Genomic DNA, 27,514 nt, shown 5'->3' on the forward strand with positions numbered 1-27,514 from the left:
GTGCTGCCGTTTGCCTCAGGGCCCAGCCGGGGAGCTATGCTTTCTTCTTTTTCCTTAAAGGGCCGAGCAGAGAGTGAAAGGGGCTTGTGCAAAGGCAGCTGGGGTTTGTACTCGGGCGCCAGGAGGAGCCGCCGGCGCAGCTGAGGCAATTAGCTCAGTGCAGGGGTTGTTTCCCCGACGTTCCGCGGAGCTTTACGATAAAAAAGAAAATTGGTGTGTCCGGAGTAGATAAAAATGTGGTTGTTGCTAGCATGTTTTGAGTTTTACTTAAGCCCTCCTAGGTTGGTCAAGTTTGTTTTGTATGAATTGTCAGATATTGAATGCCGCCCCTATTTGGAGACTAAGTCTTCGACCAAGAAAGACGGGCTATCCCGAGGGCTGCTTGTGGGTGTGTGTGTGTGTGTGTGTGTGTGTGTGTGTGTGTGTGTGTGTCCTCCTTTAAGGGCCGCGGCTGAAGTTTCCGTCTCGAGATGGCCTGAAGCCGTCTCTGCGGCGAACTGGGCTGGGCTCCGGCTTCCTGCTGCACTGTCAATGGGGCGCTCGGATGACGTTCATGTCCCGGGCTCTTGTCCCCGGCACGCACCCTTGTGGCCCGGCTTTTGGCTCTGGCCGGGCGGCCCAGCCAACACCTCGGTCCGGATGCGAAAGTGCCCCACCCCCTCGAGGGTCTTCTCACATGCCCAGTTTTTCCCCGGGTCCCAAGGAGAACAGACACAGCTCTTCCCAGTCTATTTCTAGGAGGTTCGTTTAGGGGAATAAAAAGGTCAAGTGGCCGGGTCCGCAAGCAGGTCCACGGCGAAGGGGAACAAGACGGACACCTGGCAAGGATCGCCCCGCCTGTCTCCCCCCCAACCCGAGGTTGGCCCGCCTACGGCAGACCTCCCCAGGCCACAGTCTTGCGCTAAGTGCGATAGGCTGTGGGAAAAGCAATCCCCAACCGGCCAATAGCCGGAGAAGCTGATCCCGCGATGGCATTTTGTTTTGAACAGTTGCTGGAGTTGACGTTTCCTCATAAGGTAAGGTGTCACTTGACAGTCGGCTGCCCAAATGCCACATGTATAATTAGCCTGCGCACTCAGCACCTCGCTTCCGAGGCCCGCAGGCACGGGCTTGGCGGACCCGGTCCACTCAGCTCCGTTCTGGGCTACAGGATTCCCGAGGGAGGGCCGAACCGGCCAGGACAGCTTCTGGAGGCCCTGGCACCAGGAGGACTGTGACAGCGTAGCCTTGTCGTTGATTTTTCTCTTTTTTCTTATTCTCTTCCTGTTTTCTCTCCTCTCTTTTTTGGCTGAGGGGGAACAACTGGGTTGAGGGGTAAACTGTTCACCAGGGCAGGGTGTAGACTGGATGAATGGAATGAGGAAAGGGGGTGTACAGTAAACCTGGCAGTATACCTGCTCTCCACACCCCACGCCTGAGGGAGGACTGCAAGTGCCCCTCTGTCTGCACTAACCCAGTAGGACCAGTACTGGCTTGCCATTGCATATCCTGGATAGGTTAGGAGCTTCAGGCTTCTAGTTTGGACTGCTCACCTGTCTCTTTTGCTTTCCAATCCCCTTTTCCCTCCACCCCCACCTCCCACCGCCCAACATAAGGTCTCTTCAAGTTAGTATCTTTGCCCTGATTGTAGCTTCTGATTTCTCCCTCCAGGCCTAGCCGCTTGGTGCTGCTAGTGATTACTGTGGGGTGAGCATGGAAAGATCTGCTGTGTCTCTCCCTGTCTCTTGTTCAGCCTGGGGTTCTTAGGAGCAGCGCCTGGTCTCCAAGGGAGCAGGCTTGTCCTCTCTGTGCCCAGATTGGTGCATGAGCTTCCTATCTAGATTCCCAGATCTCTTCTTTAGGTCAGCTTTAGCCTGCACTCTCTGGTGGAGACCAGATTTCTGCAGCCGTGATCATGACCTTCCCTCTGTCACCCTGTGCAGTCACTGTGGAATTCAACACTCAGCATTAGGCGCTTGCATCAGTCTCCCTCCTCCTCTTATTTCTAGGCCACCAAGATATGCCTGATACTTACTGGAAGATCCTCTTTATTTTAAAACAAGCAAATATCCTAAATTATCCACAAATTTAATGGGGCATGTTTAGTTTTTCTCTGGCAGCAAGAGTGCACCTTTCTAGTGGGAGGTTGAGACACAATTTATTTAGTTGCATTTGCTTTTCATTGGACCAAAGAAATATTTCATTTTCTTCAAGTGTGGGAAAAGTTGTGACTGATTTTTTAAAAACTTCACCAACCCATAAATGTATTATCCATGTATTTTAAAGGGTACCTTCCTGAAGACACATATGTGAACACATAGGTAGTAGGCCAAATGACAGATTTTTTTTCTCCTACACTTTTGAAAACCTGAAACCTGATAAATCAAAAGAGATTGTCCCTAATCTTAAAATACAACAAAGTAAACAATGGAAAAACAAACAACTTTTCAAACTCTGTAAGAAAGCAACAATGTACCACACTTATTAGATCTAGTTTAAGACCAAAGACATTAAGAAACCAGGACCCAGACATCAAGTACTGTCATTAATTCCTTAGACAAAATGACATCCTCTGTTGCTTTATTCATGTACTACCAACACCTCCTTATCACCTTTCTCTTCTGTTCTCCCTCCATATTTCTTCAGTTATAGCTGCAAAGCTAGATCAATTTTTGTTTATTGTTTATCCTGTTTATTGTTGTATTTTGTTTTTGTTTTGGAAGTGAGAAAGCACTTTCTCGTGGTGTGTGTATATATATATATATAAATGCAAAAAATATGAATTTATTATTATGGAGCATGAAACAAACTCCTATAATGGTATATTGTGTAAATACTCTACTCAACATTGTATTCTAAAAAAGATAAATGTAAAAATATTATTAATAAAACAGTATCAAGTACTTAAATCTTAAGCTAATTCTATAATGGGTTCAATAACTGAGTACCTAGGGAAAATGAGATTCAGTAGGAGTGTTATACTGTCTGCTGGACAGATTTTCATTGGTAGCAGGAAATAACATATTTTTCTTAGTAAGGGAAAATCATGTATTTAAAATATATTACAATAGCTTGTGACTTCTTTTTATAAAGCTTTAAAATGTATTCCTTTAAATATATAAATGATAAATGTGGGTGGCATTATTCAGATTTTATGACTATTTCTATTTCATCATTTTAGGAATTATTGGGTTATTGATCATTGATGAATTTGTTATACATATCCATCTTCTATTCAAGTAATCAGTGAAGTTTAAATAATTCTCTTTCGATTAGTACCATAGTAACTGGAATAAATGAATTTTCTTTTGAATAGGACTTAATACACATTGTGTTTAACCCATACTTTCAATATTTTCTATATTTTTTCAGTTTTGTTAGGATATAAAGTTCTCTTCAAGTTTGAAATAATTCTCTTGTTAGTGAGAGAATTCATAATAATGGTTTTTAATATATATACATATACATATATATTTCCCTGTTTATAAATAGCATTTTATAAAAGAGTAATACAGTACAATTAAAAATTTGGTTTATCAAAGAGCTATTTGTTTAAATATAGTTTAGAGATGCACATATATCAGTTGATGTTTTTGAAGTCAAGTGAAACATTCCATCAAGTTAATGTGTCCGAGAGTACCATATCAGGCACAGACAGGTACTAGAAATGATAAAACACAGACAACTTACAGCAAGATGATTTGCAGATGGGATGTATTATCTGCTGTCATGAGGTTAGATGGGTCATATTACCTTTTTTTAAAAAAAGTTAATCTAGGTTATTTCAGAATTATCAAGTTATGTTGGCATATGAGATTTACTGAGAACAGATTTTATTGTTGAATCTTTATGAAGAGTGAATTTTTAGGAACAAATATTCCTTGCCTTTTAGAGGAAGAATTGGACTATTTTGGGGTTTGGAATACTTCTTGTTTTAAGAAATATGACTCTCCTCTATTATTTTTTTTCTAATGAGGAAAATAAGGTATTAGAACATTTTATATTGTCATCCTGAATCCACATTTTCTACTGATTATATCTTAAATATCAAAATACTCAAGTGAAAAAAAGCTGGTTCTCCGGTAAAGTCTTTGAAAAGCAATTCTTATCAGATGTAAGCACATATTAAGTGGGTAGCATATACTTTTTACCTGAAGTTCTTCAACTGTGATCTGAAAACTAACTTTTGTTAAGAATTATACCAGAAACTTTCATCCTCCTTTCATTATATATTCATTATTCATTCATAGGAAGTGTGTTTTTATTTTCCTTGTTCTGTGTAAGAGGGTAAAAACTTCAGCTAATTATTTGGTTTAGACATTTAGTCAAACTGGAAACAGTTTTAAATTTGAGTTATTGTTTTTTATAGAGCTTTTCAAATTTTACATACCCATTATTATAGTTTGGATAAAAATATCAATTGAAGAATGTGGGTGGAGGTTGTAAGGTGAAAGATCATTTAAATCTACCATGGATTCTCACACCTCCAAAAATAGGTTCTGGTCTATTCTTTCTCAAATTGGTGGAAGTCTCAAAAAAGGGAACAGGAAGCCTTAAATCCTCAGAGAAGCAGTATTGATTATGTTCTGAACTGCAAATCCTTCATATCATTTCTCAAAATACTGAACTTTACATCAATATTAGCCATTCTTTTTATAGTGACACCATGCTTAGTAAAAAACTTCTAAGCACTGAGGTCAGGTGTTGAGATTGGATTCTAGTTTATTTTTTATGAATCAGATAAAGATTTCTGTGCATGAGACCATATGTGAAGATGAGAGAACAAGAACATTTCCATATCAAAGGCAATATATCTGAGGCTGCATGGTAATTAAAATGCAGTGGTTTGGACTCTGCACTAGCACTTAAGCAGAGCATTGCCGGGACCTTGTGCATCATGCAGGCGGTTGCCTCTTGCATACTTCTTGAAATACAGTTATAATTTTGTACAAACATTTATGCCAGTCCACACTTTTCTGTGGATAATTTGTATTTCATCCAAACCATTCAAAGTAGAAGTTATTTTTTGAGCTACCCTCTCATTATGGCTTTTGTGCATCAACTATTTTTATTCTGGTTGTTTGTATTTCCTTTTACCAGAATGATGGCTTGTTTATATTCAGAATCTTTTCTTGCTTCTCTAAGACCCCTCATATATCACTCATATTTCACTATTCACTTAAAAAAATTTTCATCTTTTGGAAAGATGAAAAGTGAATTATTTTCTGAGGTTAATTGTAGATGCTATAACCTATTATAAACTAATAAACCACATTAAAAAATAAAGTGCCTAGTTATTTATACTTTACAATGCTAATGTATTTAGTAATTTCGCTAACTTGCATAGTATATATTTAAAGTTATTAAATGATCTTTTTTTTTTACTTTTAATGACATGAAGATGTGTAGTGGCTTTCTCTTTCATACTACTTCAAGTGAAAAACAATTATTTGAAACTTTAGAGATTTTTATACTTATCTGAAGAGTTATCTCTGCATTTGTAGGGAAATGTATTTGGTTTTATTCGTGAAGAACTGGGTTAGCTTCTTAATTTATAATTATTTATGGATATAATACTGAAATAAAAAAATCTATCAATTGGTAGTTCAGTGCTGTGATATATTTTAGAATTTTTTGCATCTTTGATAAGCAGCTTGAATTTGCTGCTCCAAAATTTTTCTGGATTTTCTATTTCCATTATTTACTCTCTCTCTATGAAGATTCTGCTGTGGCATATGTCCAAGAATTCACTGGTGTATTTTATTTACTGAACCCCCATTTTCTATAAAGTTTTTAAAGATTTGTCTGGATTGAAGTACCATGTATGGGAGAAGCTTAAGGTGATGTTGTGAAATCCTTTAAGAATTCGGTGTGTTTTAAACTATTTTGAATGAAATTACTTAAGTATATTCATTTGATGCTTTTCAATGGTGACATACATGAATAAGCATAATAAATATACAATAAATTCAAAGTATATTATATGATGTGCAAGCATTGTATGTTCTTTCAGGTTTTCTTTTGAGCACTCGTCTCTGAAAATCTCACAAGATAACTCTTTAAATGGTTGATTATCCCTGATACCATCAACAAATTGTTGTTTTTAGTTATCTTAAAGGGATGAATTGAATTGTCTATCCTTAATATATCCATTCAAATGCTAAAAGGAACTTTAGTACCAGTTGTGATTTTGACTTCGCTGAGCACAATCTCTTTGCTTCTTTGAAAGGCATTTCTTCAAAATTAGACAAAGAAAATTAAACATACTTTGCTTTCTAAGATCACACAAGCTCAATAAATGGAAAAAGAAAATGCAACATTTTTTTTTTAATGAAGAACATAGGTTTCAAATAGAACTTATTCTGAGAAATGGTTGCGAATATTTCCTTTCATACTTTACCAACAGGCTATTGGGTAATGTGATTGAGTTTTGATAAAGTCTTAGGCACTCTGGAAGACATGTAGAAGCCACAAGCCTGTACTTTTAAAGAATTTTCTCTTCTATTGGAGGTTTAAGTATTTGGTAGGTGGGGAAACAGGCACAGTTTTCATGGTGCTAAGCAGGCCATTGGTAGAGGGGGAAGAATGCCCCTAAATAGGAGAACCATTGTTCTTTCTGGGAAAAGAATACCAAGGGATAGGAATGCTGTTATTTTCTCATAAGTAATATCCAGCTATCTCCATGGGCATTGAGGCTACTATGTAGGAGAAGTCAGCCACACCCCAATATATCTGTGATGTAAACTCCAAGCCTTAATTTCTGCATCTGTAAAATGGGAGTAATGATTATATCATGGGGTTGTTGCAAAGATTAAATGAGATAAAGGAATGTAAAGCACCAAGTTCAGGGCTTGGTATAAAATAAACATTTAATATATGTTATCTATTACTGTTGAAGTAGTACTGTACTTAGAATCATACACTCTGGCTTTCCATTCACCTTCACCACATACTTGCTATACAATCTTTAGCAAGTTATGTAGCCTTCTTCTTTTCCCCTTAAATAAAATAGAGACAACAATACAACTTCTTTCTTTTCTTTCCTAGAAAGGAGAATTCATCTGTAGTCTGGAAGACTTGGTCGAAATGAAATGTATAGTTTGGATGTCCAGCCTCTAGAATTTGAGAATATTCTAAGGACTAGTGTTGATTGCCTTTTCTCCATTCTAATCAGTTAAAAGCTCTCTTTATTTTGAAAGCCTGCACAAGGAGATTCTATAGTCTTTGGTTATGTGTTTCAATGATTAACACTAAGAAGTTCTTTATGTCAAATATGTATGTCTCAATCTATTTTCTCTTGTTTTCATTTTAAGAAAAAATGGAAAGACATTCTTCTTCATTTGAATGATAGACTTTCATGTCTGAAGACCAAAGTTAAGCTTTAAATTTCTGTTTCTTGAATCTTATTTCCTAAACTAGTTGTGTGAATTTGAAAAAGTTAGGCAACCTCTCTAAGTCTCAGTTTCCTCAGTTTTAAAATGGGAATTGTGATAATATTTATCCTATAATGTTGTTGCGAAGATTCAGTTCAAAGATCCTAGATATGAGCGCACTTAGATCAATGCTGGACAACTGTGTTAGGATAAATTGACAATAGTTATGTGATCAGTAGTAGAACTTTGTCATCAGAAGTGTTCTTAACTTCCTACATTTTGTAGAACTCAGTTTTCAAGGTACTTTAATATTCATTACTTCATGCAGTAAGAGGTATGCTGGGCAGATAACATTACCGGCCATGCTGTCTAACTTCCTACTTGATGTAAATAAATTTTACTTTGGGATGTCATTCACTCCAAACAAAGCTTTATGTCATAAATTAGGGCTGGCTTTTTCAGTTCTCTGATTTAAATCTCTTCTTGATAATGTCAGTGCTTATTTATTTTTAATCTTCATATCATACTTACTTCCAGAGCCAAACTTTTTATTTATCATACACCAGTGTAAATGAATAATACCATGCTGATCCGAAGTGCTGAATGCCAGTCAAATATTTCTTTGATTAATAAGAATTAGAAAATGATTTAATTATTACATAACTATGACTAGTTTGATAGGCAAAAATCTTTCAAAAATATGGGTTTCATGAGGGAGGATTAATAAAAGGATCTTTGATGGTAGAAAGATTGGGAACCACTTGATTGCATGATTTCAAAGATAAAAATGCATAGTACTAGTGAGGAGGTTTGAATATAGGTAATTCCATGCTTGCATGTAGGTAATTCTAATTGTTAGAATGGAGATATGTACAGGAGCAGAATTACCTGTGCCAGAGAGTTTCTAGGAGGAGGTGATCTTTGAGCTGTGATTTAAAGAATGATAAGGAATAGGTTATCTGAGGTAACACTCTAAAGAACATTGGACCTGTGGGAACATTCACTGATTATTCTATATGCCTAACTCTGAAATGTCTCGTACTTCATTCTTTGCGACTCCTGGAAAAGCCTTTCTGTCAGTGAGTGTGATGTGGCTGTAAGCCAACAGCTGAACCATGGCACTTCTCTTCCTTAGCTCAGTTTTGTGGTTGGGGACATTGTGAGTACCTTTGAAGGGTACAAAGGAATCTTTCAAATTATTGCTTTCCTAAAAATATGTCAACTAAAAATGAAAATTGAAACAGTGGCTTATTAATATATGAATTGATGATCATGATTATGAGTTCATAATATCTTACATCTTGCATTATAAAACACTTTTTTAAAAAAAATATTGCAATCATGGCCTTAAAGAAAGAACTGTATTTGGCAACTTTTAGATCTGTATTTTTTCCCTGAGTTTCCCTGAGTTTCTACGATATGTTACAAGTGTTTAGATCTCTCACATTTGTGGGTAAGTTTTTCCAACTGTAAAGTTGGGATATCCCATAACTTCTTTTATTTTGAGGGGTAACATGAAAACAAAAATTTCTCCAGAATGATTCAAACTTTTTGGAAGAAATACAGGTTTTTATTATAAAATGATGAATGGTGATGGAACAGTAGTAGTAGCAGAAGCAGTAGTAGCAGCAACAACCCCTCCCTACCTTTGATAGCTTTTTCACTCTTTATTTCTATCATCTGGAAACCATGCTTTCTGATAACTTTTTGGATGCCTTTTATCTGAGCCCATAGGCCTTTGTTTCTCTTTTTGGTTTGGAAGCTCTCTAGCATTTAATAACTTGTTTCAAATTAAACACACATATTGAGGTTTTGCAGCTTATATGGCTTTATGACATAATTTTCTGAAAAGGGCTTGTGACTACATAGATGAGAGAAGTTATGGCTCTGGTTTCCAGTGGCATTAACTTGTTGCTTTCATCACCACTGCTTTCTTGAAATGTTGATAATGCCATGAAAAATGATGAAATCTCTACTTTAAAAAGATGGACTCCAAAGCTGATAAAGTAGGGGGAAAAAGATGTGAAAGTTCTGTAAAACAGTTTAAAAACATCACTCCAGTCATATGAAATTAGTTATGCTGCTTTTAAAGAACTTTTTCCTTTAGGGCTTTCAGTTGAGTTCTTTAATAAGAAGCAAAACCCCAAGCAACAAGAAAATAAAAATTTAAATAATATAGCAGCTGATAAAAGTTTAATTAACTTGGAACATAGTGTATTAGTGGACCGAATCTCAGGAACATTTTTTAATCTTGAGTTTGAAGACCCAAATATACACTGGAGAAAATTTTGACTATTTTTAAATTTCTTAGCTGTAGTATTTTTCCACTATACAATTGCATATTGAAAATGTATATATTGGAGTTATAAAAAAGAATTTTAATCCTGAAGCACCTAAAATTGTGTGTCGTATTTAATATTCTAGTTGCTAATCCTTAAAAATATTCCTAGGTATTATTAAAGAAATTGTCACCTTTTCTGAGGTCAGACCCTCCACATTTTTATAGACCATGTATCTAAAAAACCGTGTATCTAAAAAAGCTGCTACTACTGCTTCTGCTACTACTACTCCATTTATGAAAACATGCACTTTTAGTATAGGTTTCTGTGTTTTACAGGTATGCTAAGAGAGGGTCGTGTACGTTGAATACTTCTTGTGTGGCGTTTTGTGAGGTTCTTTTTCTCCGAGGCAGACATATATGTAGCCTAACTTAGTGGGACTAGTGAACATGGGTACTCTTAACTCTTACTAATAGCATGGTGAAGAATAAAAAATAGCTTGAATTGCAATTCTGACAACAGAGCCTTTTTCTAAAACACTCATCATAATTAGCCATGTCTTAGTTGTAAAGTCGTGTTTAATTTCTTCATTATGTTCACATAGAATGTTCACTAATGTTTTTAGGAACTGGGTGAGGAGAGTATATGGAAAAGTATATCCCTCCATAATGTATGTTAATTTTGTTCTCTTGGATTTTCTCAACATCATTTTCACATCTTTGGGTTATAACTCTTCTTTTTTCTTTTTTAATCTGTGCACACATGAGTTTCTATAATTAAAAATCTTGTCATCAAATAGGTCAATTGTATTAATGTCCTTTAAATTTTTTGAGGCTGTGACATATAGTCTTTAGTTTTCCTTATTTAACAAGTTTATATCTGAGATAATTTAAAATAGAAATATGATTTTATTAAATTGGGACAGTAAATTATTTGGTCATCTTTGTCTCAAATGAGGTCTCCATTTTGTTAAATAAGTATATTGCTAATGCATCTTAAAAGTAAATATATTTGATTATTAAGAAAGTGTTTGTTTGAGTCCCATCGCATAGTAGGACTGTAGTTGGGATCCTCTCTGCTTGATTGAAATGAATGTAGGGAACATTTTCACTACCTGAGGTCAAAGGAATAGAAGTTACGATCTTTAGGGAGAGAAGGAAATAATGATCTTAGAAGTTTGGATAGCAACTGAATAGTATTGTTGGCGAGGTTAAGACTGGAAGAATTCTTCTGGCAAGACAATTTTCAGGCTTATTTAGGAGAACTTCTGATTGTAATAGAATAGTGTTCTCCAAACTTTTTTGGATAGAGGACACCATCAAAACGTTTGTGAGTATGCGCTCTAATACATGAGAGTATTGATTTATAATTACTATTGTGCCAATATATGTTATAAAACATTCATAAGTAGACATTTTTAAAAGGTAAGGGTGAAACAAATAATATTTTAAAACCAACCATGGTCTCCAAACTCTATAAATGAATATAGTTTTTCAGTGTTTAAAATCTTGGTTTAACACTTTGTGATGAAGTGATTTAAAGGTCTGATTCTAAATTCAGTTTACTTTAATACATGATTTTAATGGTGCCACAGCTGAAAAGACTCAAAAAGAAAAATAAATCCAAATGGAAGAAATATATTGTTGATTGCCCTTGCTAAATTGTAATACTAATTTTTCAATCTCGTAAACAAAATAGTCAAAGAATTTTGTTAAAATTTGGCTAGTAAATCTCTATTTTCCCTGATGGCAATCAATTGTTTTTGCCAACAAAATGGACAGTATAGTATTTTCATATTTGTAACAAATGGGCTCAAAATCCATTGAAACTCTTTGGAACATTATTAAAGAGGTTAGAATATTCTATTTCCAATTTTTAAACAGAAAAACAGATGAGAGTTTTTGTAGGTGGTAGACATAGACTATTGGTAACAAAATTTCACTTTCAGGGAATAATTTCCAAACATATGTTTTCAAAATACTTTTTCATAGCATGAGTCTGTTTTAAAAAGCATTTACTTTCTTATTTGATAAAAGACCATCTTTCCCTTGAAGAGACATATTAAGTATATATTGTGTGTGTATGTATATGTGCATGTATCTAATTATTTCTGAATATCTATATCTAATCTATCATCTATTATCACTCTTTCTTTCTATCATCTCACTCCCTCTCTCTCTACTTGTTAACACATAACTCACGGTCACTCTTATCACACAAAAGGTCAGAACATTTGGTACACTAGTTTTTATTTATTTATTTATTTATTTTTATTGAGATTGCTCACAAACCATACAGTTATCCAAAGATCCAAAGCATACAACCAGTTGCCCATGGTACCATCATGGAACTGTGCATCCATCACTACAATTAACTTTTTTTCCAGTTTTTAGAATATTTTCATTACTCCAAAAGAGAAATAAAGACAAAAAAGGAAACTCAAATCCTCCTATACCCCTAACCACCCCCACTCCATTATTGATTCATAGTTTTGGTATAGTGCATTTGTTACTGTTGATGAAAGAATGTTAAAATACTACGAACTGTAGGATATAGTTTGCAATAGGTATATATTTTTTTCCTATATGCCCCTCTGTTACTAACTTCTAGTTATAGTGTCATACATTTGCTCTAGTTCATGGGAAAGATTTTTAATATTTGTACAGTTAATCATGGAAATTGTCCACCACAAGATTCACTGTTTTATGCATTCCCATCTTTTAACCTCCAGCTTTCCTTCTGGTGACATAAGTGACTCTGAGCTTACCCTTTCCACCACAGTCACAGACCATTCAGCACTGTTAGACATTCTCACAATGTGCTACCATCACCCCTGTCCATTTCCAAATGTTTAAGTTCACCCTAGTTGAATATTCTGCTCATAATAAGCAACCACTCCCCATTCTTGAGCCCTGTTCTATATCCTGGTAACTTATATTTCATGTCTATGAGTTTACATATTATAACTAGTTCATATCAGTGAGACCCTGCAATATTTGTCCTATGTGTCTGTCTTATTTCACTCAATATAGTGCCCTCAAGTTTTCTTCATCAACCCATTTCTTTTAAGATGGTTTTGTTCACAAACCATACATTCCATCCTGAGTAAACAATCGATGGCTCCCTGTATAGTCACATATTTATGTGTTCACCACCATCACCACTGTCTGTATATGGAGTCTCACTTTCTTCCACAAAGAAGGAGGAAGAGTCAAAGATGGTAGAGAGACAAAAGAAAAAAAAAAAAAAAGAAAGAGAAAGAGAAAAAAAAAGACATGACAGCTAGGAAGCGACAAAGGGAAAGAGCACTAAACCAAAGTAGAATGAAGAGTCAGGCAACATCACCAATGCCAAGAGTTCCACACCCCTCTCCTATGTCCCTCCTCCCCTCCCATATGCATTTAGCTTTGGTATATTGCCTTTGCTATATTAAAGGAAGCATAATACAATGTTTCTGTCAATCATAGTCTCCCTTTTGCATTGATTGTATTTTCCCCCCAATCCTACCCTATTTTTAACACCTTGCAATGTTGACATTCATTTGTTCTCCCTCATGTAAAAACATATTTGTATCTTTTATGACAATTGTTGAGCACCCTAGGTTTCACTGATATATACAGTCCCAGTCTTTATCTTTCCCCTTTCCTTCTGGTGTCCCACATGCTCCTAACCTTCTTCTTTCAACCACACTCACAGTCATCTTTGTTCAGTGTACTTGCTGTGCTACTATCTCCCAAAATTGTGTTCCAGACCTCTCACTCCTGTCTTTTCTTTCTGTCTGCAGTGCTCCCTTTAGTGTTTCCTGTAGACCAGGTATCTTGTTCACAAGCTCTGTTATTGTCTGTTTGTCAGAGAATATTTTAAGCTCTCCCGCATATTTGAAGGACAGTTTTGCCAGATACAGGATTCTTGGTTGGTGGTTTTTCTCTTTCAGTATCTTAAATATATCACACAACTTCCTTCTTGCCTTCATGGTTTCTGTTGAGAAATCTGCACATAGTCTTATCAAGCTTCCTTTGTATTGATGGATTGCTTTTCTCTTGCTGCTTTCAGGATTCTCTCTTTATCTTTGATGTTTGTTAATCTGATTATTAAGTGTCTTGGCATAGGCCTATTCAGATCTATTCTGTTTGGGGTATGCTGTGCTTCTTGGATCTGTAATTTTATGTCTTTCATAAGAGATGGGAAATTTTCATTCATTATTTCCTCTATTATTGCTTCTGCCCCCTTTCCCTTTTCTTCTCCTTCTGGGACACCCATGACATGTCCATTGCTGAGTTTTGTGTTGTCATTCAATTCCTAGAGGCATTGCTCATATTTTTCCATTCTTTTCTCTGTCTGTTCTTTTGTGTGTAGGCTTTCAGTTGTCTTGTTCTCCAGTTCCAGAGTGCTTTCTTCTGCCTCTTGAGATCTGCTGTTGTATGTCTGCATTGTGTCTTTCATCTCTTGTGTTGTGCCTTTCATTTCCATAGATTCTGCCAGTTGTTTTTTTGAACTTTTGATTTCTACCTTATGTACACCCAGTGTTTTCATTATACGCTTCATCTCTTTTGTCATTATCTTCCCTAAACTTTTTGAATTGACTAATTATTAGTTGTTTCAATTCCTGTATCTTAGTTTAAGTGTAAGTTTGTTCCTTTGACTAAGCCATAACTTTGTTTTTCTTAGTATATGTTGTAGTTTTCTGTTGTCTAGGCATCTCGTTTCCTTGGTTACCCCAGTCAGGTTTTCGCAGACCAGAACCAGCTCAGGTTTCAGAAGGAGGCAATAGTATCAGGTCTCCCTCAGGGTGTGTCTTAGAAGATTGATACACCTTTCAAGGCCTCAAGCCACTGTGTTTTCTGCCCAGCAGGTGGTGCCTGTCAGCCTATCACTCCAGACTGGTATAAGGAGGTGTGGCCTGTGGCTGTTTTCTCCCATGCTGTGGGGTCTGGTTCTGAATGGAAGGCGAGTGATAGAGCTTAGCACCACTTCTTTCCTCTTAGGGAAGATACACCCCCTGGGGTGATATCATTTGCATTTGAATAGTCTTTCTGACTCTGCTATCTCCACCCTTGTCTGGGTCAGAGCACTGGAAACTGAAAATGGCTGAGGCTTTCTCCACTGAGCCAAAAAAGGGACAGAAAGCCCCCTTCGGGCCAGTCCATGGCCACCCTCAGTTTCATCCATTGGTCAGAGATAGCACCTGGTCCTCTGGGCTCCCCCTCCCTCCCAGAGAGGTCCTCCGGCTCTCCGAGGTCAGTAGTCACCAAAAGCCTCTGTCTGCTTGTTGGGGAGTCATAGCTTGTACTGAGCAGTCAACATTTGTTAACTAAAATCTCAGTTGGAGCTGGGCTGAGGTATATTCACTTGTTCAGAGAGTACTGCTGTCTAGCACAGTGAGGCTTTGCAGTTTGGGCTGCAATGGGGGAGGGGCTCTCGACTTGGGTCTGTAGTTTTTACTTACAGATTTTATGGTGTGATCTCGGGCATTCCTCCCAGTCTAGGTTGGTGTATGATGGGTACACTAGATTTTTGGACCTTATCCTTAAGTTTGGAAACTTTGCCCTGAGATAAACAATGGTGTGCAAACGATTCCCATGGTTACTCCTCATCTCATTTCAAAGTGCTGTAAAGATTTTACTGTATTTTACAAGTTTATTTTTTAAAAGTAAAACTGCATCATTGTGTAGCACTGGCCATCAGCACTTTCCTGTAACTTCTTGGCTAAGAAAGATGTAGTTAGTGAAGTCCATGGTGCTATCTCTGTAGTCATATCCTATTTTTTTTTTTTCCTTTAGTCAACCAGGGCAGCCATTTCACCAGTGATTATACTCACTCAGTGTTTTTCCTAAACACTTACTCTTCTTTAAAAAAAGTCATTTACTGTTGAGATTATATCTTATCGAATACATGTTTTAGTGGCTTACTCAAAAAAGTTAACACTTTGCCTATCAAACATCATAAGATGAGCCATGTTCAAATATATATGCATTCATTCATCTGAAAAAGAAGTATGCATTTTTTTTTCAAATCTTCAGCCATGTGTTCTATACATCTTCCAACATTACTTGCAGCAGTACCCACTGCACAGCTCCAAAGGATAGCATTCATATTGCATTCTATGTAAATGGTTACCCCAGAGTTGTGCATTGTGGCAGCTCTGATTTTCTAGCAAGGGAATTTATTTGAATTTGTTGCTACATTATTTATTGTGCATTATTTCAGCCATTTGTATAGTAATAGGAAGAACAAGAGCTTTTCCAATAGCATGTGGCTTTTTGTTTTTTATAATTAAGAAACTTCAAAGAGGTTCCTAAACATTTAACATTAAGTTTGGTGAAATTTTGTAAAATACTGGATTGAATATTGTATGATTTTAAACATTGTTGGAAAAATTTCAGCAATTTAAATTTATATCTCTATGCTTAGTTTTAAAATGTCTTGTTGATTATAATGTCTTCATAATATTTAACATCTCAAAGTACAACAGAGTAAAGTACACTGTTAATGATACTAGATATAAATCTTTCAAATTTTATTTTTGATAAGTAAAAAAATCTTGGCTTATTTCTTTCGGATCTACTTAGATCATCGTTTCTATCCTATAATAAGACCAACAAAGAGCTACTAGTAGTAGTATAAATGTCAGCTTTGCTATAGTCTTGTTGTCCCTAAAGCTTACGTTAGTAATACTATCCTCAAACTGTGGTTTCTCTGGAAGGATCTTTATAAGCCACTTGGGATTTGTTCAGGGTTAATTTAGTTAAAAACTAGATATTATTATTCATAATTGGTTTTCCCTCTTCCTTTAGGATACTTCTGTATAGGATGTGACACATTCATGTTTGATATATAGACCAATAGTATCAATCTGTGTAATAAACTTAAGTAAGGATTAGTTTTTCTTATTTTTAAATAAATACATATACCTCAGTGTATTTATATACTACTGGGATATATGCACTTACTTTATAGACCACTGAAATGAAGGTAAGTGAGAAAGAGAAGGTGGAGGCGTGTATTGAGTCAAGGAGAAAAAGGATAATATCTAGAGAACATTCTCCTAGGATAGAATGCCTCTGAAGAACGTAGCCCATCACTAAAAACCTGGGACAAGATGTGGGGCTACAGATTTGCCAGTGTTGGAGTTCAGCCAAATAATATTGGAAAAAGAAAACAGTAGTGTGGCAGTTTTATACTGCTCTGATATGGGAGAAGAAGTGGACTTAACTCTTCTTTTACTCTTTAAGGCAAGCAATATGAGTCATTTTGTTGGCAAACAGGGTCAGTGAGTTTCCGCAGTTAAGTGTGTTTATCACGTTTCAAGAGAGAGGACCAAGTGGAGGATCACTACTCCTCTGAATGCCCAGTGGGGATCTTTGTTCCTTCACTCAGCCTTCCCTGGATTTAGATATAATCAGAGCAGAAGCAGAGAAAGGTAAGGCAGCAATCAGGAATGGCTGTAGGCAAAGTGTATCTGCAGCACTCTCTTTTTCTCTTCTTGTCCATTTTCTTTAACCTGTTAGTATACGTCTTGGGCAGGTTGGTATAGTAGCAAGAAACCAGGTTAGGGATTTCATCTGGGTCAATGATTTTGGGTGACTTTGGTTAAGTCACTTCTTTTAGGAATTAATTCTTCATTAGTAGAATGGGAAGTTTGATGATCTCAAAAGAAAATTCAGCTCTGATATTCTATATATACCCTCCTGTGATAGTGCTCCATGCTATCCCTTTATACACAGAATTTTTAATGAAACTTCCCTGTGCTGTAGATCATCCCCAAAGCTTCATGTTCATTGTGCCTTGTAAAGTGAAAAATGGGTAATATGCTAATTTAACAAATGAATTTGGTGGACTCATGAAAAAAAACTATAAAATATTTCTAACTTTTTCCTTTCATTCTTCCAGACAATTTTGATGCAGTGCATTTCCATGGTGGGTTCTTTGACAATGTCTTTGCTTTCTAATCCAGAGTATCTAATGAGAACTTTAGGAAGGAAGGAAGAAAGTGTCAGCTTCTAAAGGGTTATGTGTGGAGGGGCTGGGCTGGATGACATAGGCAGGGTGTTGGGGCACAGCCGTCAATTCATTGCATGTGTTTGGCTGGGCTGGCAGCAGTGACCAGTGCCAGGTTTTTTGAGTATGGTTTCTGTCACCAGCAGAATTGGCTGTCTTTGAAATTTGCTAGTTAACCTTTTCCGGAATCTTAGAATGCAGCTAGCACTCAAGAGGGGGAGGATAAAGGAATCTCTAGGAAAGAAAAAAACAACAACACTATTTTCAGTAAGAACTTAACTTTCCTCTACCACCAGAGTTTTTCAAAGCATCTAATAAATGAACAGATTTCATGGTTTCTCATTTTCTTTTCAGAACCCATACACAGCCGTGATGAATGGAGGCAATACTGAGTAATGAAATGGATACATTTCACCATTCATATATCGAGCATCTATCACATAGCAGGCATATTTCTGGGTGCCTTCATATAGTGGAGATAATAGTACCTATCTCATAGTTTTTGAGAGGCTTAACTTAAGCTAATACACTTGGATAAGTGCCTAATACATTGTAAGTTCACACCAAATAATAGTGATTATTTATTATTTAATTTACACAATAACTCTGGAAGCTAGATGACAATAACTTCATTTTTTAGGGAAGGAAATTAAGGTTTGGAGAGGCAAAATGACTTGCCCAAGATCACACAGCCACTAAGTGGCAGAATTATAATCTAAACCCAGATGTCCTGGCTTTCTGAAGTCCCATGCTATTTCTGCTACATAATACAGGAAGGTAAGTCATGAGATTTTCCCCAGATAGTCTCTAAGCCAGATAATCATGAGCTTGGATAGTCAGGAGCTAAAACTATTATAGCATTTGAGACTATAGCAGTGAAGTCCAAGGGGTTGCCTGCAGGCAGCAATGTCTGGTGATGGTACTGGAGGAGACAGTAATGGGATGATACTTGTTACAAGCTTTCACAGATAGAACAGAACTTGGGAGAGCATTTCTGTATATTCCAATAGTATTTATACCTCCAGTCACTGACTCATAGAGTCTCTGGCTTGTAGAATCTCAGAGTTGAAAGGGTGCTTCAGGCTAACTGTTCCAATCACCTTTTTAATGATGTAGGTCAATCAAGTGATTGCCCAGTGTATGCTGGGAGAGCAGTGATAAGGAAGTTATTCCTTCCTTTCCACCAGAATGTAAACTACATGTGTTTAGGAATTTTGTCTGTTTGTTTATTGTTTAATTTTTAGTGTCTGGAGCAGTGTTTAGCACCTAACAAGCACCCAGTAGAAATTGTTGAATGAAAAAAATACTTGGACAATTTGGTTAAAAAGTTTTGTTCTATAAATTAAGCAATACTATATACCAAGTGTTATCTCATTTAAGTCTTACCTTATCCCTGTGAGGTGTGTAGTATTATTTCTAATTTATAGGTGAGGAAACTGACAAACATAGAAATTAAGTAATTTTCTTAAGGTGACATTACTAAAATGTAATGGTCAATATTTGAACTAATGAGTAAAACCACTATATTATACTATGAAATTATCACCTTTCTTGTCCTAGATAATATTCTTCTGTAATGGAGACTAATTTTTTATGGAAGTTCACTTCACACTGTTGACATGTTAATCTTACTGCCAACTCTGACTCACAAACCTTTTAGTTACCATATCTCATTCATCTTATACTTGAGCTGCTGTAACTTATTTTGAGCTAAGTGTAGCAGCTTTCATTTATTCCTGATAGATTTTCTCTGGTTAGATTAATTTGATCTCTCTTTATTAAGATCTTTTGGTTTAGAATGATTTTAAAATTTCATCGTGTTTTTTGGCGTTTTTAATTAAAATCATTTTTTTACTCCTTAATTTTATTAATATTGTATAAAACATCTTGAGAGATTTCCTACTGCTTTACTATCCTTGTACTCTTTAAATAAATTGCTTGATTACAGCATTTTTTTTTTACTATACTGCTGAATTTGAATTCTATATGTATGAATTTTATCTATGATTCATTTATTTTGGTGCTATCCTTGTAGGTTTTTAATGGTAGGGTCCTGTCTGCTTTATGAAATGAATTGGTAAGCTTTCTATCTTTGCCTGTGCTCTGGAATAATTTGGAGAATATAAAAATGATCAGATCTTTGAAAGTTAAAGAACTTTACTGTAAAATCATCTGGCCCTCACAGTTCTAAAAGAGGTAGCTATTTTTTTTTCAAATTTAGTTCTAAAATTTATTTTCATTATAACGTACATTATACATTATCAAAAAAAGAAAAATGTCCATTGTTTCATTATTCTTAACAGAATCTGTGAAAGCAACTTGGTGTGTTTTCTATAGTTTAGTTTGCTTTTTATCTGACCCTTGATTTATGTTTTCTTGAAAGTGACTATATATAATTCCAACAATTCTAGTTTAATAAATGAGGTAGCTTTCGGTCCCTGTAAGGCTCTCTTTGCAAGCTTCAGGATTTTTTTTTTAAATAATTTTTTAAATTAGAAAAGTTGTAGGTTTACAGAAAAAATCACGCAGGAAATACAGAGTTCCCATATACCACCCCTTGCTATTAACACTTTGCATTAGTAACTTTTGTTACAATTGATGAAATAATTTTATTATAATTGTACTATTAACTGTAGACCATAGTTTACATTAGGATTTGCTGTTTGTGTTGTACAGAAGTCCTTAGAATTTGTTGTTTGTGTTGTACAAAAGTCCTAAGGGTTTTTAAAAAATTTTATTCTAGTAACATATATACAACCTAAAATTTTCCCTTTAAACCACATTCAAATATACAATTAGTGGTGTCAATCATATTCACAGTGTTGTGCTACCATTACCACCGTTCATTAACAAAGCTTTTCCATCATCCCAAACAGAAATTTTACATCAATTAAGCATTAACTCCCCATTCCCTATCCCCACCCCTTTCTTTGGTAACCTGTATTCTAGTTTCTGACCCTATGAATTTTCTTATTCTAATTATTTCATATCAGTGAGATCATACAATATTTGTTCTTTTGTGTCCCGCTTATTTTACTCAACATGATGTCTTCAAGGTTCATCCATGTTGTTGCATGTGCCAGACTTGGTTACTTCTGACAGCTGTATGATATTCCATTGTATATCGATCTGTCTGTCTGTCTATCTATCTATCTATCTATCTATCTATCTATCTATCTATGTATCTACACATACAATATCTTGCTTTTCCATTCTTCTTTTGTTGGACACTTGGGTTGCTTCCACCTTTTGGCAATTGCAAGTAAAGCCACTGTGAACATCAGCCTGCCAATACCTGTTTGAGTCCCTACCTTCAGTGCTTTTGGTTATATACCTAGAAGTGGGATTGCTGGGTCATATGGTAATTCTATATTTAACTTTCTGAGGAACTCCTAAACTGTTTTCCATAGCAGCTGCACCATTTTACATTCCCACCAAGATGAATAAATGTTCCTATTTATCCACATCTCTCCTACACTTGTTATTTCCCACTTGTTTTTTTAATAGTAGCCATTCTAGTGGGTTTGCTATGGTATCTAATTGTGGTTTTTATTTGTATTTCCCTAATGGTTAATGATGTTGAGCATCTTTTCATTTGCTTTTTGGGCATTTGATATCTTCTTTGGAGCGATATCTATTCAAATCTTTTGCCCATTTTTAAACTGGATTGTTTTTCTTTTTGTTGTTTAGTTGTAGGACTTCTTTATATATTCTTGATGGTAAACTCTTATTGGATATGTGATTTCCAAATATTTTTTCCCATTCTGTAGGTTATCTTTTTACTTTCATTATGAAGTTCTTTGCTTCGAAGAACTTTGTTCTTTGCACAAAAGTTTTACATTTTGATGAATTCCAATTTACCTATTTTTTTCTTTTGTTGCTCATGTTTTTGATATAAAGTCTAAGAACCATTGCTTAACACAAGGTCCTGAAAATGCTTCCTTATGTTTTCTTCTAGGAGATTTATAGTTTAGGTCTTTGATCCATTTTGAGTTAATTTTTGAATATGGGGTGAGGTAGGGGTCCACCTTCATTCTTTTGCATATGGATATCTGGTTTTCTCAGCACTGTTTGTTAAAGAGACTAATTCTTTCCCCACTGAGTGGACTTGGCATCCTTGTCAAAACTCAATTGGCCATAGATGTGAGGATTTATTTCTGAACTTTCAATTCAATTCCATTGGTCTACATGTCTATCCTTGTGTCAGTACAATGCTGTTTTGATTACTGTAGCTTTGTAATAAGTTTTAAAGTTGAAAAGTTTGAGTCCTCCAACTTGACTCATCTTTTTCAAGATGGTTTTGGCTATTTGGGGTACTGTATCTTCCACATGGCATTTGATGATTGGCTTTTCCACTTCTGTAAAGAAGATTTGGAATTTTTATTGGGATTGTGTTGGATCTGTAAATTGCTCTGGGTAGAAAGAGGTAGCTGTTTTAACAGTGTTTTATTGGTCTGTTCATATTTTCTACCCTGTCTTCAGTCATTTTGGCAATTCACATTTTTCTGGGAAGTCATCCATTTTCTCTAGATTTTAAAAATATATCAACATAAAGTTGATGTGGTATTCTTTTATTTCTTTTCATGTTTTCCATATCTGTGGTTATATTTTCTTTTGTATTCCTTATGATGTTTAGTTTTCTTAAGATCTTTTTGGATTCCGATTCTGTCATTTAACCTATTCATTATTAGAAACTTTGTTGAGGACACTAACACTTAGCCCATATTTATTCATATATCCACAGTGGTTAATTAATTAAATAAAATTTAACAAACATTTATTAAGTATCTTTTATATGACAGGTAGGTACTAGAGCTACAAAGGGTGATTAAAAGGGGGTCCTACCATGAGAAACTTGAAGTATAGCAGTGATTTTGAGACCTTTGTCAATGCCTTGCTGAAATTCAGGTATTATTTCTAATGCATTATTCATTTAGCAATAAATACTTCTGACAAAGAAACAAAAGAGACTAATGTAACTGGACCTGTTCTTTGTGAATTCTTGTTTGGTCCTAATGATTATCTCTTTTCTGTGTACTCAATCAATTATATATTCCAGAATCTTGTCCTGGTAATTAAATTCTTATAACGAATGTGAACATAATCTAGCTCATTAATAAAGGTTCTGTTAGAAAGATTTTTAGGTGACATTTTAACCATTCTAGAAATGTATACATTTTACCAGCTAGAGAAGTAATTCTCATCTTTTACTGGGCATATACATCACGTGGGGTACTTATTAAAATGCAGATTCTGATCCTGTATGTCTGGGATGAGGCATGAGAGTCAGTATGTCTAACAAGCCCCAGGTAATACCTTTGTTGCTTTTCTTCAGTGTTGCTAATTGAGGGTCACATTTTTTTTTTTTTTTTGAGTAGCTAGGAGTTAGTAGACTGAAGGACAAAATGTGTTCTGTTTTATAATTACTAAGATGCTAGGTTTAATAAAATTAACAGAGCATTTAGAAGAAAATTAGAACGACTGACAGTGCCAAATGTTAGTGAGAGGGATAGCAACTAGAACTCTCATACATGACTGATGGGAGTATAAATTGTTACAAATGATTTTGAAAACTATTTGTCATTAGTGCTAAAGTTAAACACGTTCTTATTCTATGACTAGCAATTTCACTCTTAGGTGTATACCCAAGGTAAATGAGTATTTATGTTCACCAAAAGATATATACAAAAATATTCATTGTACTTTTATTCATAATAGCTACAAACTGTAATCAATTCAAATGTAATCAACAAGAAAATTGATAAATAAATTGTGGTATATTTATCCAGTGGGATTCCACACATCAATAAAACAAAAACTATTGATATTACAACAATGTGGATTGTTATGTAGAGCATAGAGAAGTAAATTAAAGACACAGGGATAGAAAAAGATCAAGATTAGAGAGAGTGATGAAGAATATATACTGTAATTACATTTATTAAGTTCAAGAAGAGGCAAAACTACCGCAGAAGTCAGAATAATGGCTATCTCTGGGGATGGGTTATTAACTGGGAAAGGGCATATGAAAACTAGGATGCTGGAAATGTTTTATCTCTTGATCGAAGTGGTGGTTATATGTAAGAATACATAGGTAGAAATTCATTGAGCTGTACACTTAATATTAGTGCACTAATATACCATGTATATTATACCTTAATAAAATTTCTATATTTTAATAAAAGAAATAGAGCATTTAGGAAGAGAGAAAGTGTCTTTTGAATTCTAAATAGGGCTATATATATGTTCACATTCATATTCATTTACTGAATGAAAATGTTGAAAAGTATATTTAAAGGTAGTGAATTAAAATAGCTAGCTGATTCCTTAAATAGCTAGTATAGTTGTTGTTGAATTTTAGGATAATGCAATCATAGCTCAAACTTTGGTTAAATCAGAACATTTCCATCTTTTTTTGAGGGGAGAGATGGAAGTCTCAAGAAAACAAACTCTCACTGGCTTTTTTTGGAAATCAAAACAAAATAAACATTAAATGTAGGTAGCTTTGTCTTTTTACTCTTTGAACCTTCCGTTTCAATTAGTAATGTCCTGCTTTATCCACATGCCTTAATACTCATGCTGTAATTCCTCACTGCTTAGGATCCCTCATTATGTCTTATTCTGGACTGATCTCAAATCTATATTTATCGTTCTCTCTCTCTCTCATACTTCTCCTTACCCCACTCACCTCTTAGGGACCAGAGAGTTTTATAGCTTTCAGTCTTTTTGTAAGCAATAGAACTCTTTAAGCAAACTCTTATTTATGGAAATCTAACAAAGATAGAAGTTTTGTATGAGGCTTGGACTGCTCAGTCCTCTTTGACTCTTCTCTCAGCTCTGTCCCCTCACCTCACTCCTTCTTCTCTGTCTCACAACAACTTCAGGAGAAAAACCTCTCGGCAGAAAAACAATCAGACATAATCTAGTCCACTCCTTTCATTTTATAGAGGAGGAAACCAAAGTTCAGAGAAGTCTTCACAGCTACTAATGGTCAACTACTTCAGGCCATTATAAAATTAGTCTCAATTCTAAGGAGTATAATTAAAATGTAAAAGAAATAAGATTTTTTTTGCACTCTACATGTAATTTGAACAATTAAGGTAGCAATTCCAAAAATCTACTTTTCAAATTGTGCTCATAGATAACTAGCCACAATTCAAAATTCCCAGTTATAAGCTTATAAGTTATAAGTTATAAGAGAGTAATCACATCTTAAAAACAGTAATCACATCTCAAAAGCAGTTGTCTTAGTACCTTTGTTATTTTTGACAAGGATGTCAAGATAATTCAGTGGGAAAAGTATAGTCTTTCAACAAATGGAAGTGGATATTCTTATGCAAAACAATGAAGTTTTACCCCTACCTCACACTATATACAAAAATTAATTAATTCAAAATGGATCAAAGTAGAAAGTAAAACTGTAAAACTCTTAGAAGGAAACATAGGAGGAAATCTTTGTGACCTTAGATTAGACAATGATTTCTTAGCTATGACACCAAAAACACAAGTGAAAATTAAAGATATATTGGAATCCATCAAAACTATAAATCTCTCAGACAAAAACATATAAATCTTCATGGTATTGGATTAAGCAATAATTTCTGAGATATGACATCAAAAGTACAAACAATGACTTAAAGATAAATTGGACTTCTTAAAATTAAAATCCTCTGTGCTTTAAAGGACATCACCAGGAAAGTGAAAAGACATCCCACAGAATGGGAGAAAATATTTGTGAATCTTATATCTGATAAGGGTCTAATAGGCAGAAGAGATAAAGAACTCTTACCTTGCAACAATAAAAGGACAAATAACCCATTTTTTTTTTAAAAGGGCAAAGTATTTGAACAGATATTTCTCCAAATAAGATTTGTAAATGGCCAATAAGCACATAAAAAGATGCTCAGCATCATTAATCATTATGGAAATGCAAATCAAATCACAATGAGATACCATTCATACATACTAGGATGGCTTGATAAAAAAGACAGACAATAATAAGTGTTGAGGAGGCTGTGGAGAAATTAGAACCCTCATACATCGCTGGTGGGAATGTAAAAACAGTGCAGCCGCTTTAGAAAACAGTAACAGTTCCTCAAAAAGTTAAACACAGAATTACCATATGACCTAGCAATTCCACTTGTAGTGGCTGAGACAGGCTCCTTTAGAAGTAGGACAGTGACAAAAAGGCTTTGATAGCAAGGAGAGGAATGAGGAAAGGTATGTTATGTTATAGTAAATAATACAAGCATACCTCATTTATTGTGCTTAGTTTTATTGTACTTTGCAGATATTGCATTTTTTTTTTTTTGCAAATTGTAGGTGGAAATTCTGCATAGAGCAAGTCTTTCGGTGCCATTTTCCTCCAGCATGTGCTCACTTAGTGTCTCTGTGTCACATTTGGTAATTCTCACTGTATTTCAAACTTTTCATGATTATTATGGTCACTGTCATTGTATTTGTTTTGTGGAGCCACAAACTGTGCCCATATAAGATGGCGAACTTAATTGATAAATGTTGTGTGTGTTCTTACTGCTCCACTGACCAGCTGTTCCCCACCACTTTCCCTGTCCTTGGGCCTTCCTATTTCCTGAGACACAACAATACTGAATGTAACCCTACAATGACCTCTTAAGTATTCATGTGAAAGGAAGAGTCACACATCTCTCATTTTAAGTCAACAGCTAGAAACGATTAAGGTTAGCGAGGAAGGTATGTCAAAAGCTAAGATAGGCCAAAAGCGAGGCTTCTTGTGCTAAGTTGTGAGTGCAAAGAAAAAGTTCTTGAAGGAAATTAAAAGTGCTACTCCAGTAAACACATAAATAAGAAAGTGAAACAGCCTTATTGCTGTTATAGAGAAAACTTTAGTGGTTGGAATAGAAGATCAAACCAGCCACAACAGCCCCTTAAGCCAAAGCCTAATCTAGAGCAAGGTCCCTAACTCTCTTCAATTCTTTGAAGGCTGAGAGAGGTGAGGAAGATGAAGAATAAAAGTTTAAAGCTAGCAGAGGTTGGTTTCATGAGGTTTAAGGAAAGAAGCTGTCTTCCTAACATGGAAGTGCGAGGTGAAGCAGCAAGTGCTGATTGTAGAAGCTGCAGCAAGTTATCCAGAAACTCTAGGAAAGATCATTGATGAAGATGGCCACACTAAACAACAGATTTTCAATGTAGACAAAACAGCATTATATTGGAAGAAGATGCCATCTAGGACTTGCATAGCTAAAGAGAGGTCAATGCCTGGCTTCAAAGCTTCTAAGGACTGGCTGATTCTCTTGTTAGGGGCTAATGCAGCTTGTGACTTGAAGTTGAAGCCAATAGTCATTTACATTCTGAAATTCCTAGGGCCCTTAAAAACTATGCTAAATCTACAGCAAAGCCTGGATGACAACACATCTGTTTGCAACATGGTTTCCTGAATATTTTAAGCCCACTGTTGAGACCTACTGCTCAGAAGAAAAGATTCCTTTTAAATATTACTGCTCATTGACAATGCACCTAGTCACCCAAGAGCTCTGATGGAGATGTACATTGAAATTAATATTGTTTTCATGCTTGCTAACATAATATCCATTCTGCATCCCATGGATCAAGGCGGAATTTTGACTTTGAAGTCTCATTATTTAAGAAATACGTTTTGCAAGGCTGCAACTGCCATAGTTAGTAATTCGTCTGATAAATCTGTGAAAAATAAATTGAAAACCTGGAAAGGAGTCACCATTCCAGATGCCATTAAGAACATATGTGATTCATTGGAGGAGATCAAAATATCAACATTAACTGGAATTTGGAAGAAGTTGATTCTAACACTTTGAAGAGTTTAAGACTTCAGTGGAGGAAGTAACTGAAGACATAGTGGACATAGCAAGACAACTAGAATTGGAAGTG

The 27,514-nt window shown here is 35.5% G+C and overlaps 1 protein-coding gene across 1 annotated transcript in view; it reads left to right on the plus strand.

Moving 5' to 3' along the window:
- The first annotated feature begins 905 nt into the window (after positions 1–905).
- SOX6 (SRY-box transcription factor 6) overlaps positions 906–27,514 on the plus strand; it is a 652,380-nt gene continuing 625,771 nt past the window's right edge. The window contains exon 1 of the mRNA XM_037839347.1: positions 906–1,016. The gene's annotated coding sequence lies outside the window, so the exon portion shown is untranslated. The remainder of the gene's footprint in view (positions 1,017–27,514) is intronic.

The sequence above is a fragment of the Choloepus didactylus genome, chromosome 6 (genome assembly GCF_015220235.1).
Source record: "Choloepus didactylus isolate mChoDid1 chromosome 6, mChoDid1.pri, whole genome shotgun sequence".
NCBI classification, from domain to species: domain Eukaryota; kingdom Metazoa; phylum Chordata; class Mammalia; order Pilosa; family Megalonychidae; genus Choloepus; species Choloepus didactylus.